Source organism: Agelaius phoeniceus, chromosome 8 (assembly GCF_051311805.1).
Source record: "Agelaius phoeniceus isolate bAgePho1 chromosome 8, bAgePho1.hap1, whole genome shotgun sequence".
Classification (NCBI taxonomy): Eukaryota; Metazoa; Chordata; class Aves; order Passeriformes; family Icteridae; genus Agelaius; species Agelaius phoeniceus.
In genome coordinates, this window is record NC_135272.1 from 20544136 (window position 1) to 20556375 (window position 12240).

A 12240-nucleotide genomic window follows, 5' to 3' on the forward strand; every position below is an offset into this window, starting at 1 on the left:
ACAGTGGCACACAGCCTGGAGCGCACATCAGAGGCACAGAGGAGGTGTTTGATACTATTTTATGAACAAATCGGAGACAAGAGCTTGGTAGGGGGTTTTTTTGGAGGAGGAGGAGTAAGGAAAATAAGATTGTATGCCAGCTTGGGAGGCAAAACATCTCATTATCTTTTTAAAATCTGTATTAACCACAGACTCTGTTCTGCTTCATCCTCTAAGTGGTAAATCTAAACAGCACACATGCAATCTGTAGATTTGCTCCTTTACCCATCACTCAGAAAATATAACATGAAAGACTGCCTGCATTAATCCAGGCTCCTGCATCTGTCCTGACACTGCACACTGGGGCAGAGGGCCTGAACTGGGGCACTGTGCTGCCTGCAACACGTGGAGGGAGCCCCAGGTGCCACCAGGCAAGCATGGCCAAGTACCATCATCCCAGCCAAGCACAGAACTCCTCCCTAATATGGGAAAAACCTCCATTTTTGGCAATCTCACCATAGTAATTTCTTATTTTGCTTTGCAAAGCAAAATCAACTGATTATGTCCACAAGCCACCAGGTATGACTACAAGCTATAACCTCCCAGTTGCCTGGCAACTTCCCTGAAACCAAACCACAAAGACTTCACTTTTGTTCAAAAGCATTGGTGATGAAACACAAAAGCTTTTTCCAAACTATGCTGATGAAACCTTAACAGCTCTTAAGACAAGTTTTCTCACCAATAAACATCCGCTCAACGGGAGATGACAGAAAAAGGACTTCTAGGGCCCAGCATCACAAGCTGACACAAAGAGAGAGCTCAAAGGCTCAAGTTCAAGGCCCAAGAACAGAATTAATCTACTGCATGTTCAGCCTCTTCTACCAAACGTTATCAGCACAATTGTGTTCTACTGGTGAAAAGAGGATGTCAGGCCAAAAACTTGATTGTGCCCCTTACCTTTTAAGAAGCAGAAGTAATCCCCATTCATAGGCAGGGCCGTGCACCCAGCTTCCTTCTGGCTGCAAAGTCTCCCCTGCAAACACACTTTTTTTTTTTTTCTTTTATTTTTCTTCATCTAAAATAGAATAACCAGATATGGCAACCATTAATCAAGCAAATAATAAACTTAGTATCAGCCAAGGGAGAAGACAGAAGCTGAGGAGAGGCAGACAAAACACTCCAGCACATCTCCAGTGGAATAAATGAGACTTTTCTGCAACTGAACTGTAGCTCATACAAGATCCTCACAAAGAATGAAAATTACCATGTTTCAAATATTCCACTGGTAAAAGAGTTTGATCAACAAGTCATCCGGCACACAGAATATTAGTATTTGCACATATATTGTCATGTGTATCAGAGACAGAAGTTTTTATGCTAAGGTGTGGGAGAGCTCCAGAGGTGGAACGAACACCTCCAGCTTGCCCTTTGTGGCTCTTGTTTCCCAGCCTACACCCTTGCAGCAACAGAGAGCTTGAAACAAAACCAGAGCCTCCCGCTAGGGTAAAGAGTGAAATGCAAACACTTTCCTATGCCAGACTGAAGAACATGACTAATAGACACTTTCCTTACATGAAAACATTTCCCAGTGCCCCAAATACATATTTTCCCAATTAAAGGCTGACATTAGACTTCAGAGATTGGCTGTGTGTTTTAGGGGATTTAAGGCCTGGGTGGACTTAAACATGGACATTGAAACAAAACTGACTGACTTTCTACATCAGACCACTGGTTGAGTGGGACATATCCCTTAAAAAAACACGAAGTTTTGATAGGCATTCCACCAGTCTCAAAAGGCATCCTTTTCTGTGCCTACCTACCTTCACTCCCAAAAACATGTACTCAAGTTGTAATTTTCCTGATTTTAACCTAAATTATCTGGGGGGGTTATATGCATTTTTGCTTCATCCTCAGCCATGTTACAAGTCTTCAGGTAGTGGTCATCTTTACTGTATCTAGTTATTTATGCATCCAGTTCCTTGCTGTTAGTTTATCATATTTTTACTATAGATTCAAGTATGTTCTATCCAGTCTCCTCACAGGAGGGGGGGAAGTGGTGCAGGTGCATGGGCTTAGTTAAAAAACTCACTCAAACTCCAACACTGTCAGTGATATGAAAATGAATTGTTAGATAAAAGATGTTTTCCCCCTTGTGTTTCTCGAATGATTCAAAAGGCTTACAGCAAGAGAAGGATGCAAATTTCAGGAGGAGTAAATGGCTGTGTGGATCAGGTAATGGATGTGTTTGGGCATGTATGCAGGGGGGCACCTGGGGGTGTATTTGCCTTGTTTGTGTATACATGGACTTTCTGAATGCCATAGTACTATGGACAGACTGTACAAGCCCTAAACAAACTTTGAAAGCTTAAAATGCAGTAAATTATGGGGTTTGTAAAAGCAGAAAATAATCAGTAATGGTAACTAAGATTGATTTTATACTTTAATTGAGTGCTCTACCCCAAAACAAGTTTTCACTAAAAAAATCACCTGATGTTTACAGGATTATTTATTGTACCTTTATCTATATTACAGATGCTTGTATAAAAAATGAGCTATTATTTTTAGGTCTTATAAATACATACATTAAATCATGAATCACACACAGGTCTGTATGCAGCATGTCTCTGTGACAGTCACTATTTTTCTTGTACAAAATGTCTGTAAGATGCCTAGCCGGAGACTGCTTTTGCTGGCTAAAAAATAATCAGTTGCAGAAAGCTCAAACTTCTGTCAGCTGTATGAAATGAGAAGGCAGAAGGCTATGCCCCTCAGTATTTTTATTACATGGATCAGGAAAACAAATTTCAAGAATTAACAGTGCAAATTTTTAAATATGCCAGAGCATGGCAATTCTAAGCACTGTTACAAGTTACAGCAAGGGAAAGGTGTTGCTTTCAGATTTGGAAATGCCTGCTACAGTCTAACCTCTTTGTCAACATGTCTGCAGTTTTGCAACATCCATTTCTAAGTGAATTACCTTATGAAGGAAACCAAAAAGCAGAAAACTAAAGAAATAGGGGTCAAATTCCTTCTGTGAGATCTACCTTGTAAAATTATCCAGAATGTAATAATACCATGTTATTGACTTAAGCACAGTTCCCTGTGACATGCTGCAGCTGACCTGTAATTTTTATCCTACATGTTGCCAGCACTATTAAAATGACACTTGTGAATGTAAATTAAGCTCACAAAGGGGACAGATTGTATGATTCTGGTTTCTCTCAGATGCCTGTAGGCTATCACAGGTTCCATATGTGAAGTAATTATGTTCACTGAAGGAAAGAATAAATGCTGTCAAATTGTGTACTGAGAGAGAAAGCAGCTATTATATTGCAGTAGTCACTGGAGCATTGCCTTAGAAAGTGAAAAGATGTATAAGAAAATAATAAAAAAGAAAAACTGGAGCAGAGCTATATTAAATATAACCTTTAAATGAGTATCTGCTTTTGAATACATATTACACAAAGCTAATATCTCACAAATAAAAGCATTTTACCTTTTTAATCACATTTTCTTTCTCACATCTAGAGAGCACAGGGCAGAACATTTATTGGAGGGGTAAAGGACAGGTGGAGCATCTTTCAGCTTTCTGTGCTTCCTCAGGAAGAAGAGCCCTCCAAGGCCCCAGAGATGCTGTCCCCACCTCCTTCCCCACCACAAACCTCCTCCTGTAGGAGCTGTGCAGTGGCCAGCCTTCCTCCCCAGCAGGCAGATGTGTCCCAGCCCTGCCTTCCCACCCATCCATCTCTTCTGGACAGCTCCAAACCTCTGCCTGCCACAGGCCCGAGCGAGGTGCTAAGGTGGGGCAGGAGCACTTCTGAAGACAGCCTGCTCTGCAGCACCAAACCCTGGCTGCACAGCCTGCAGCAGGCTTGGAGGAGGTGAGGCTTCTACCATGGAAGCCAACATAGCTGCTCAAAGGAAAGGCAACACTCCCATCACCTCCACAGCTGCAGTGTGGTCCTGCTCTCCTGCACCTGGGGAGGTGAGCCTGTATTTAGACCAGTGAGGTCACCAGTGAACCAGCACAAGAGGGGAGAGAATACTAAGCTGGGAAAATAGCTTTTTTAAGCCTTTCATTTAGAGGGAACCAAGGACACCAGAAGCAGGGAAAACTGAGTGCTTGTGTGGGTTTGGATTTTCATCCAGAAATGAAACAAGGAAAGAAAGGAAGTTAGGATGCTCTAGAAACAAAACACAAACAGGAAGGCACATTTTCTTACAGGGTTGTAACTATGGATGTAGAGGTCATGAAGGAGCCCAGAACACAGAAAAACAGAAGACTGAATTCTTCCCTATGTTTTTACTGCTTAATAGGGTAGCATCACAAAGTTTGGCACTCTGGGGCTTGAGTGCCAAACTTTGTGATGCCCCCTTCCACGGCAATGGAAAGGGGGTATTTCTGCAGTGTCCCACTAGTGCTAGTTCTGCATCTCTGCAGCCTCAAGCCTAATGTCCTGTAAGAAGTAACCAAGGGTGAGTAACTTCCCAACACAGCTGCCCTCCACCCTGCCCAGCCTGTGCTGTTGTTACCTGCATGCCTGTCACTAACCTGGCTGCCTTACCAGCAGCCCGTGCTCAGGCTACAACTGGCTGCTGTGCAGTGCTGAGGAGCAGAGCTGGCTGGAGATGGCACAGCACAGATATTGGCAACTCACTGAATGTGCTCTGTGCTCAGAGAGTGGCCTGTCTGTGGCTGAGTTTGTCTGTGCTCACCTGATACCCAAAAGCTGGTATGTCCAGGAGACCAAACCTTTCACACTGCTCTCTGATGTGAAGGCAGCTCTTGGGGAAGCAAGGCACCTGATGGAGCAGAGGAGATGCCTGGAATCTCTCAAGTCCTCCTCCCTCTCCCAAAGCCACTATCAGCTCCTGGACAACATGGTATGAAAGCAGTCACATTAGGTCTACAGGGTCCTTTTCTAAACAGGTCATTTTCCTGGTTGTCACCATGAGGTAATTTGGGTAACTAACTTATATCCAAGGACCTGTCCTGATTCTGGACAAACATTTTACAGGAAACGTGATGATCTGCCTCCACCAACAGCTCTCCCTTGAGCCCCTGGTCAGGGCTTCACTACCCATCAAATTCTCATGTTCATGGGAGCAGTAACAAGATATTAGGTAATGGCATGGGTTTGTCTCATCAAAGCCACAGCTTGCAGCAAACCATTCTGTGTGTACAACATCACATTTCTGCTTCTGGGAAATTAGAAACTGTGGCACTTTTTTTTTTGCAGTTTCTTAGGATAAAAAATCTGACACTCAGCTTTTGCAGTCTCTCCATGGAAGCCATTTTACTAACTGCATATTGCATTTAGTGGAGTTGTTCAGCACAGAGGAATACTCTGCACTGAACATTGAGCAATTGTCCTTGGTTGTTTCTGGGCACACACATCTCCATTACTGAAGCAAAGGGCCACCAGGCTGCCCCACACACTGCTGCCATCAGACACAGCACAGCTCACATGTCTCTACCTAAACTCTCTCTATATGTTAAAATATGAGGCTTACACCTGAATTGCCTATCAGGACCAGGGCCTGGCACATCCTGTCACTGTCCTCTGTGTGCCCAGGAGCAGGATAACAGCCTGCCCCAGCCCTGCTCTGTCTTCACCTTGACTGAAAGGGCTCCCAAATCACTTGGGTTTCTCTACACCCACACTGCGAAGAAAGAAAACATGATCCCATGTCCTTATTTTGGCAATTGCTTTTCCACTTCTATTTCACTTCCTGGCCAGCTACCTCACTCATACCAACACCCTCCTCTGCAGCACCAAACCTCAGGGATCCTCAGCAAAACCAGCTGCCTCTTTGTTCGAGGCCATCTTGGTAACAAAAGGGCTGCAGCAAAGCCCAGAGAAGTGTCCAGATGCAGATATCAACGCAAACTCTTCCATCCCATGCACCAGACCCACCTCATGGCTCACTACTGTGAGCAGTGGCTAAGAGACAAGAGGAGACCTCCCTGAGCAGAGCACAGCTTGAGCACCGGCACAGGGCTGTGGGAGGAAGTCCCAGCCATACCCCCAGGACAGTCATCTCACGGTGTGTAGGGGCACAGAGCCCTGTGGCCCCCCATGCTGCCAGCCTGCAGCACAGCCCCCCAAGCCCCCAGCCCTGGGAGACACACCCGCCACTGAAACCCTCCCAGGAGAGTTTTCTGGAGAGGGGGTGCTCGTGCACAAATGAACCATCTCATTGTGCAGCCCATTAACACCAGCTGGTCACAGCTGGGTGGGCAGTGCAACGGGCAGACAGACAGCCTGCCTGCTTCCAATTAAACACAGGAGCAGTCACACAACACACTACTGCAACTTCTTCTTGAATAAAAACCCCTTTGAAATCAACTACCATTTCCTAAGCAGCTGAAAACTATTAAACAACTGTTTGCAGGGTAGCTCATGTCATACGTGGGAGGCTGAAATGTAATGTAGAAATGAGAGGGTTTTTTCTGGTTGGCAGCACTGACAGCAGCTATAATGTATGACTCTTTCAGATGCAGCGTGGCAGAAGCAGGGTGAGGATCATCCAGTGCTATTCACTAGAGAAATTGTTACATATAAAGAGAAGGCAGAATCAAGGATCTCAGGATCGTGGCAGGAAGGAGGGGCAGGGAGGAAAAAAAGGAAAGATGTGGTTTGCTTTTACAGTTTTAATAAGGATTTGTGGGGTAATGTTGTGTAAAGGTAATACAGCTGGATCTTTAATAATAATAACTAGAACCAACTCTCCATGTTAACTGACCTTTAAATATTATTGTCCCTTTCAGTTTACCAAAAAGACATTCACTTCATGAAAGATGTTACTCAACTCTGTATAAAGATCCAATAGGCTAAAATATGCTAAACTGACATTTAGAATTATCTCATAACACTTTTTTATGATAACTCATATTGTCCCCATGTGACTTGAATGTGAGGGTTTGGGTTCTTTTTTTCTGAAGTATTTTGAAACCATTTCAAATAATAGGCAGATATTGCCTGGACATTCAGGCTGTCTGTAATGATATTAGGACCTTTCTCAACAGCTGAATAATTACTTCCTTATCATGCTCAAGGCAAGTTGAAATCACATGCCCTGCTTGAGATTTAAACCTCCATCACACAGGTAAAGAAAGCATTCAGACCGACGTTTTACATACATAACTGCCTTTCCTACAATAATGAAAGCATCTATGGTGTGTTGCCCTGATAATCTGTGAAATCAAGACAACTGGGAGCACCAGAAAAAGACCCACACTTGGTTGGGGGGGAAAGGCAGTGGGACTCAGGTAAAGGCAGATGTATTGATTCTGCCTATGTTGCAGCCATTTCCCAGGTCCTGTTTCAGACACAGCCACGCAGAATCTGGCCACTGCTTTGGGCAGCACTGTGTCCTGTGTGCTGGAGCCCTGGCTGCTGCCCCAGGGGCTGTGTGTGCAGCCCTGTGCCCTGACACCCCACCTGCTGCCCCAGATCACCAGCAGACACAGCACTCCTGTGTTGAGCAGGCTCAGCACTACTCCCCTTCCAGCTCTGACTTTCCTACACTGGTGAGAAAGTTCTGGCCTCCCAGTCCTCCATCCCCAGTCACATACTCCAAGCACACCTCCACATGTACTGGGCACCATAAACCCTGTTTGAGAAAACAAGAAACAAACATTTCTCATTCCTTCTTGTTCCTGTCATGCATAAGAGGAAGAAGTTCAAGTTCTGACACTCTTACACCTGACAGAAAGCAGAAGTCACCAAGCAACAATAAAGAATAAGCCATCCTTGATTTTTCTAAATTCAGGATTTTCTTACCCTGCATTTTCCACTCCAGGGACTTTCCTCCCCTGGCTACCACATGTTATAGCTCAGCTACCTCAGAATCTGGTGGGAAATGGGTCCTTTTCCCCAGACATCCTTCAGTGCCAAGAGGAGGGAAAATCAGCAGATTACCAATGTGCCAAGAATGTGGAAATGTAAAGACATGGTAAAGTAACACATGATAGTAAAGACCATCCAGCAATCCACTTTGGCATTCACGGTTATGGTATTTCATAATGCAAGAGGAAGGACTGGTCATTAATGGGACAAAAGACTGCTAAATTATTAAAAGGAACACATACACCATCAGCAAAGAACTGAAATGGAAGCTACAAAGAAAACCAACGTCTTATGAGAATTTTAGTATTCTGTGATTTCAGCAAAAGAAGCAAAGATAGAAGAGACAAATTATGTCATAAGTGGAAGAAGGTTAATTTCTGTAAACAAAATGTTACAATATTTTCTAAAATATTGTATTTCTAGATACATAGATACAATGTTCATAGGATGTGTTTTGGTGAGCTCTTCCTTTACAATATTTTAAACATTAGCAATTAAAGGAGACAAACCTGATTTTTACTTTGATACTGCAGTTCATTTCAACTGAGCTAGCAGCAAAGTACATACAAAATCTAAACAGAAGACTTCAATAAAATGCTTGAGAATCATAGCATATCTAGCTCATGTTCCACTGTGGAAACACACATTATTTATCAGTTTTACATCTTCCAATGAATTTAAAAAAGAGCATTATCTCTTTTCTTATTTCAATATTTGTTTAGTGAGTCCTGGAAATTCTAGGTCAGGTATTTTGCACTAAACAACAACAACAACTAATTATCTTAGAAATCCACAGTGATAAGAAAAGTGCACAGTAAATATGTCATAACCAGGCAACAGCAGAAGGTAAGTTTTTATTTCATTTGCTGTGGATTGCACAAGTTGCTAAATGTTTTCTGGCAGGTGTCCTTCAAATTCCAAAAATAATGCATCTATCTATTTTATGGCATTATCTCACTTTCTATTATATTTGTTGATATCTTTGCAGTGAAACCATATTGTTATTAAGGTTATCATTACAATAGAAAATTGTATTGGTTTTTAAAAGCCTGTTCTATTTTATGTGTATATAAATAGGAACATTATGATCACACATGATTCCCATTTGTCCTTGCAATACTCTTGACATTGCTGTAAATGGAAGCAGAGCACAAAGCCCTTACCAGGGCTTAAAATATTGCCCCTTTGATTGGCTGCACAGAAATCAGTTTTGCTTTTGTCGTGCAAAATCTGACCCTGATGGTTATATACTCCAAAAGGTACAAGCTCTATGTTCTCTTTACCTTTGACCACCAAGGTGGGCCTCTGTGCATCTCTATTTGTACAGTGTGGCAACAGCAAGCACCCAACATGCGCCAGAGGACTGATTTTTGAGGATTTTGAAGTGTCTAAGAGCAGTGAGGTTACCAGTCCCAGGTGCACAGTGGGGAAAAGCAAGGGGTGCTTTCACCTCCAGGGGGTTCCTGACAGGATGTGTGACACCGCAGGCTCTCCGAGTGTGCAAGCTGTGCTGTGATCTCTGGAAGTGCAACACAAAAAGCCACTGTGGGCGCTGATGTGCCTCTCCAGCAACAGGAGCAACCTAGATTTACACCCTTAAAGACAACCCAGCCCAGACTTCTACCTGCCCAAGAGGAGCAGCCAGGTTGAAGATGGGTGCCTGGACCAAGCCAGAGCTGGGCAAAGGAGGCCAGATGTGGTGGAGTAAGAGTGACTACACCCTGAAACAGAGATAAGGCCCTTGGGCAGGATGAAAAATCTTCAAAAATCATAAGCAAGGAGTTTTGTTATTGAAAGTAATTAATGCCATGACTGCTGAGAAATCAGACAAGTTCAGATAATTTCCCGTCACCTGATGACCAGCTAACGGCTGTGAATATTGAGAGCAATTATTTTTTTTTTCCCAGATAAGATGCAATTTAATTTCAGCATCTTGAAATGTTTTACAGAGTGCAGTTGTGTCTCCTCCTTGCTGACACAACACCCAGTAGTTCAGGGAACACTAGGGCATGTGATTACAGGGCAGATCCCAGTCAGATACACCATATAATTAGGGCTGATGTATGGTGTGCTATGCTCTGAGAAAACCAAGAGTCTGGTCTAAAAAGTTCTCTGAATTGGGGTAATTACAATATTAATCACAATCCATTGAACTAAAGTGGAATTAAATACAAATTTTCTGTTTATATAGTAAATGCTGAATAACAATAAGTTAGCAACAGCATTTTGGTCTGGTTTAACTGCCTAACATCTGGAGAACATTATTACAGAGTCATCAGCCATTTGGCCAGTGCCCAATATGAAAGCAGTTTTACCCTTTTTTCTCTAAACATCAGCACACCCTCACCAGAACACACATATTTCTCTTTTCTCAAAATAATCTCTTAAATAATTTCAAATATTGTAGATTTTAGATGGGGTAAGCCACTTGTTTCTGTTTAGAAAGCAAACAAAATTGGATCAAAATAAGAGAGCAATTTTAAATATCTAATTTAAGCAAAGATCGTGCTGCTTATGAGAGCCTGTGGTAAAGGCAGTTGTTCCAGCTATTTAAACAATATGATTACATGGCATTTCACAGGATGGAAGAGACAGATTACCAGAAAGTTGAAAACTGTGTGCCCTTGTTCCTATATAAATATGTACACATAACATATCACTCGTTACTACCAAATTTATATGAAGTATAATTTGGTCTTTATTACAGTTGCTGAGCCTGAAAAGAACCTCTTTACTTATGAAGAATCCCTTTTTTTCCTATAGTAATGAAAAAACACAGTTGTCAGCACAATATCCTGACATTCAGGATGCCAGCCTGTCTATACCAGAGTCAGATGTGAAAATAAATAGATATTAAACTGTCAGTCAATGAAATTACAAAGTCAAGAGCAGCTCTAGCTGCGATTCTGTGAGTTCTGTTTGATGGACACAGGTGTTTAAGTGTTATGAAATCCAGCAGAGCCTCAGAGTGAATAATGCACCTTCCAGCAGTTCTGTCCTAGCCAAAAGAACTGCAGTGAGCTCCCCTCTCACCCTGAGGCCGCTAAGCAGTCAATGTGCCCTAAGAAAGGGGACAGAAAGGGGACAGAAAGGCCTTCCAGGTTTAGCAGAGCTAAAGCCCAAGACAGTGTCTGTTACATTGAGGAATTGCAGCTACACTTCTCTCAAACTGGGAAGGTTAGTCCCACTGGCTTTGCATACAAATCTAAGGCAGATGCCCAAAATCCACATCATTTATTTATTATTCATAAGGCACTTAAAGTCAATCATCTGTCACTAATAAACATTAACACTATTAAAAATTAATGATCATTTTACAGCATGCTGAGACAGATTCTTCTTTCTGTTTGATGAGTATTGGAGCAAAGTACATTGCTTTCATTTACTGACTCTGAAAGTGTTTATGCTTTGTATAATGCTGCTACTTCAGCTGCTCCTCTGAACACCAGTGACCCCCTTCTCTTGGAATGCCAAGAAATTATCAGTCTCATGAGAGAAGCTTGAAAGGATGGTTTTAGCTACAAATATGTATTTGCAGGGAGGAAAAATAAATCCTGGATTCAAGGTTATCACACATAGCACAAGCTTTTGTGATGACAGGGCTTTTTTGTCTCCCTTTCCACTTTCTGCTGAACAGTAAGGTGTCTGTGATGGGGGACACATGTCCCTGTGTTCCCCACTGTACAGGAGGGTCCTGTGCTCAGGCAATATACCACAAGTGGACAATGAGGCTGGAAATAACAGCTCTTACAAGACTACCTGAGAGTCTCACAAGCTGGAACAAGAAAAGGCTTCCTGAAGAGCAACTAAAAAAGCTGACTTCACCAAAGGTCCACACAGTGTCGCAGGGCACTTTCTTCTCTTAGTGGGTGGGAGGCAAAGCCCACTGCTAAAGAGGAAGAAAAAGCTTGCACCTTAACCCTCAAAAGGACATTCCCTCTAAAAGTAAAAATGATACTAAACCCTTCATCTTTTGTGTTCACATTTTCAAATATAAATCTTGGGGAATCCCTTTATGCATTGCTGTCTTCACAGGCAGAACTCATAACTCAGCACTGTTTCCTAACATATGCTCATCATGTTTTGCCCTGCTTCTTATTTTAGCAATTATATAATTGTGGAAGTGCTGTAACTATATTATAGGTAATCACTTGATACACAGTTGAGTCTCCTGAAATGCAGTTAAATAAATCTAACCAAACCTGCATTGAAGACCACTTGAGAAGTAGAAGAGAGACAGTACAATTGTGTGCATCAAATCAAAGTTTCTGTGAGTTATATCAAACCTCAAAAAACAAGCTAAACTTTAGGTCTCGGTGCTAGTGATATACTGGGAAAACTTGCCAAGACAGAAGATATATTAATCTTCCTCTTGCAATTTACAGTCTAATATTTCAGTGCCAAACCA

At 42.4% G+C, this 12240-nt stretch overlaps 1 protein-coding gene across 5 annotated transcripts in view; it reads right to left on the reverse strand.

The window, feature by feature from the left end:
* The window catches only part of PTBP2 (polypyrimidine tract binding protein 2), a 209591-nt gene that overhangs the window by 162588 nt on the left and 34763 nt on the right, over positions 1 to 12240 (reverse strand). For all 5 annotated transcript variants that reach the window (XR_013183276.1, XM_077182197.1, XM_077182203.1 and 2 more), the window contains one exon: positions 937 to 1054. The gene's annotated coding sequence lies outside the window, so the exon portion shown is untranslated. The remainder of the gene's footprint in view (positions 1 to 936; positions 1055 to 12240) is intronic.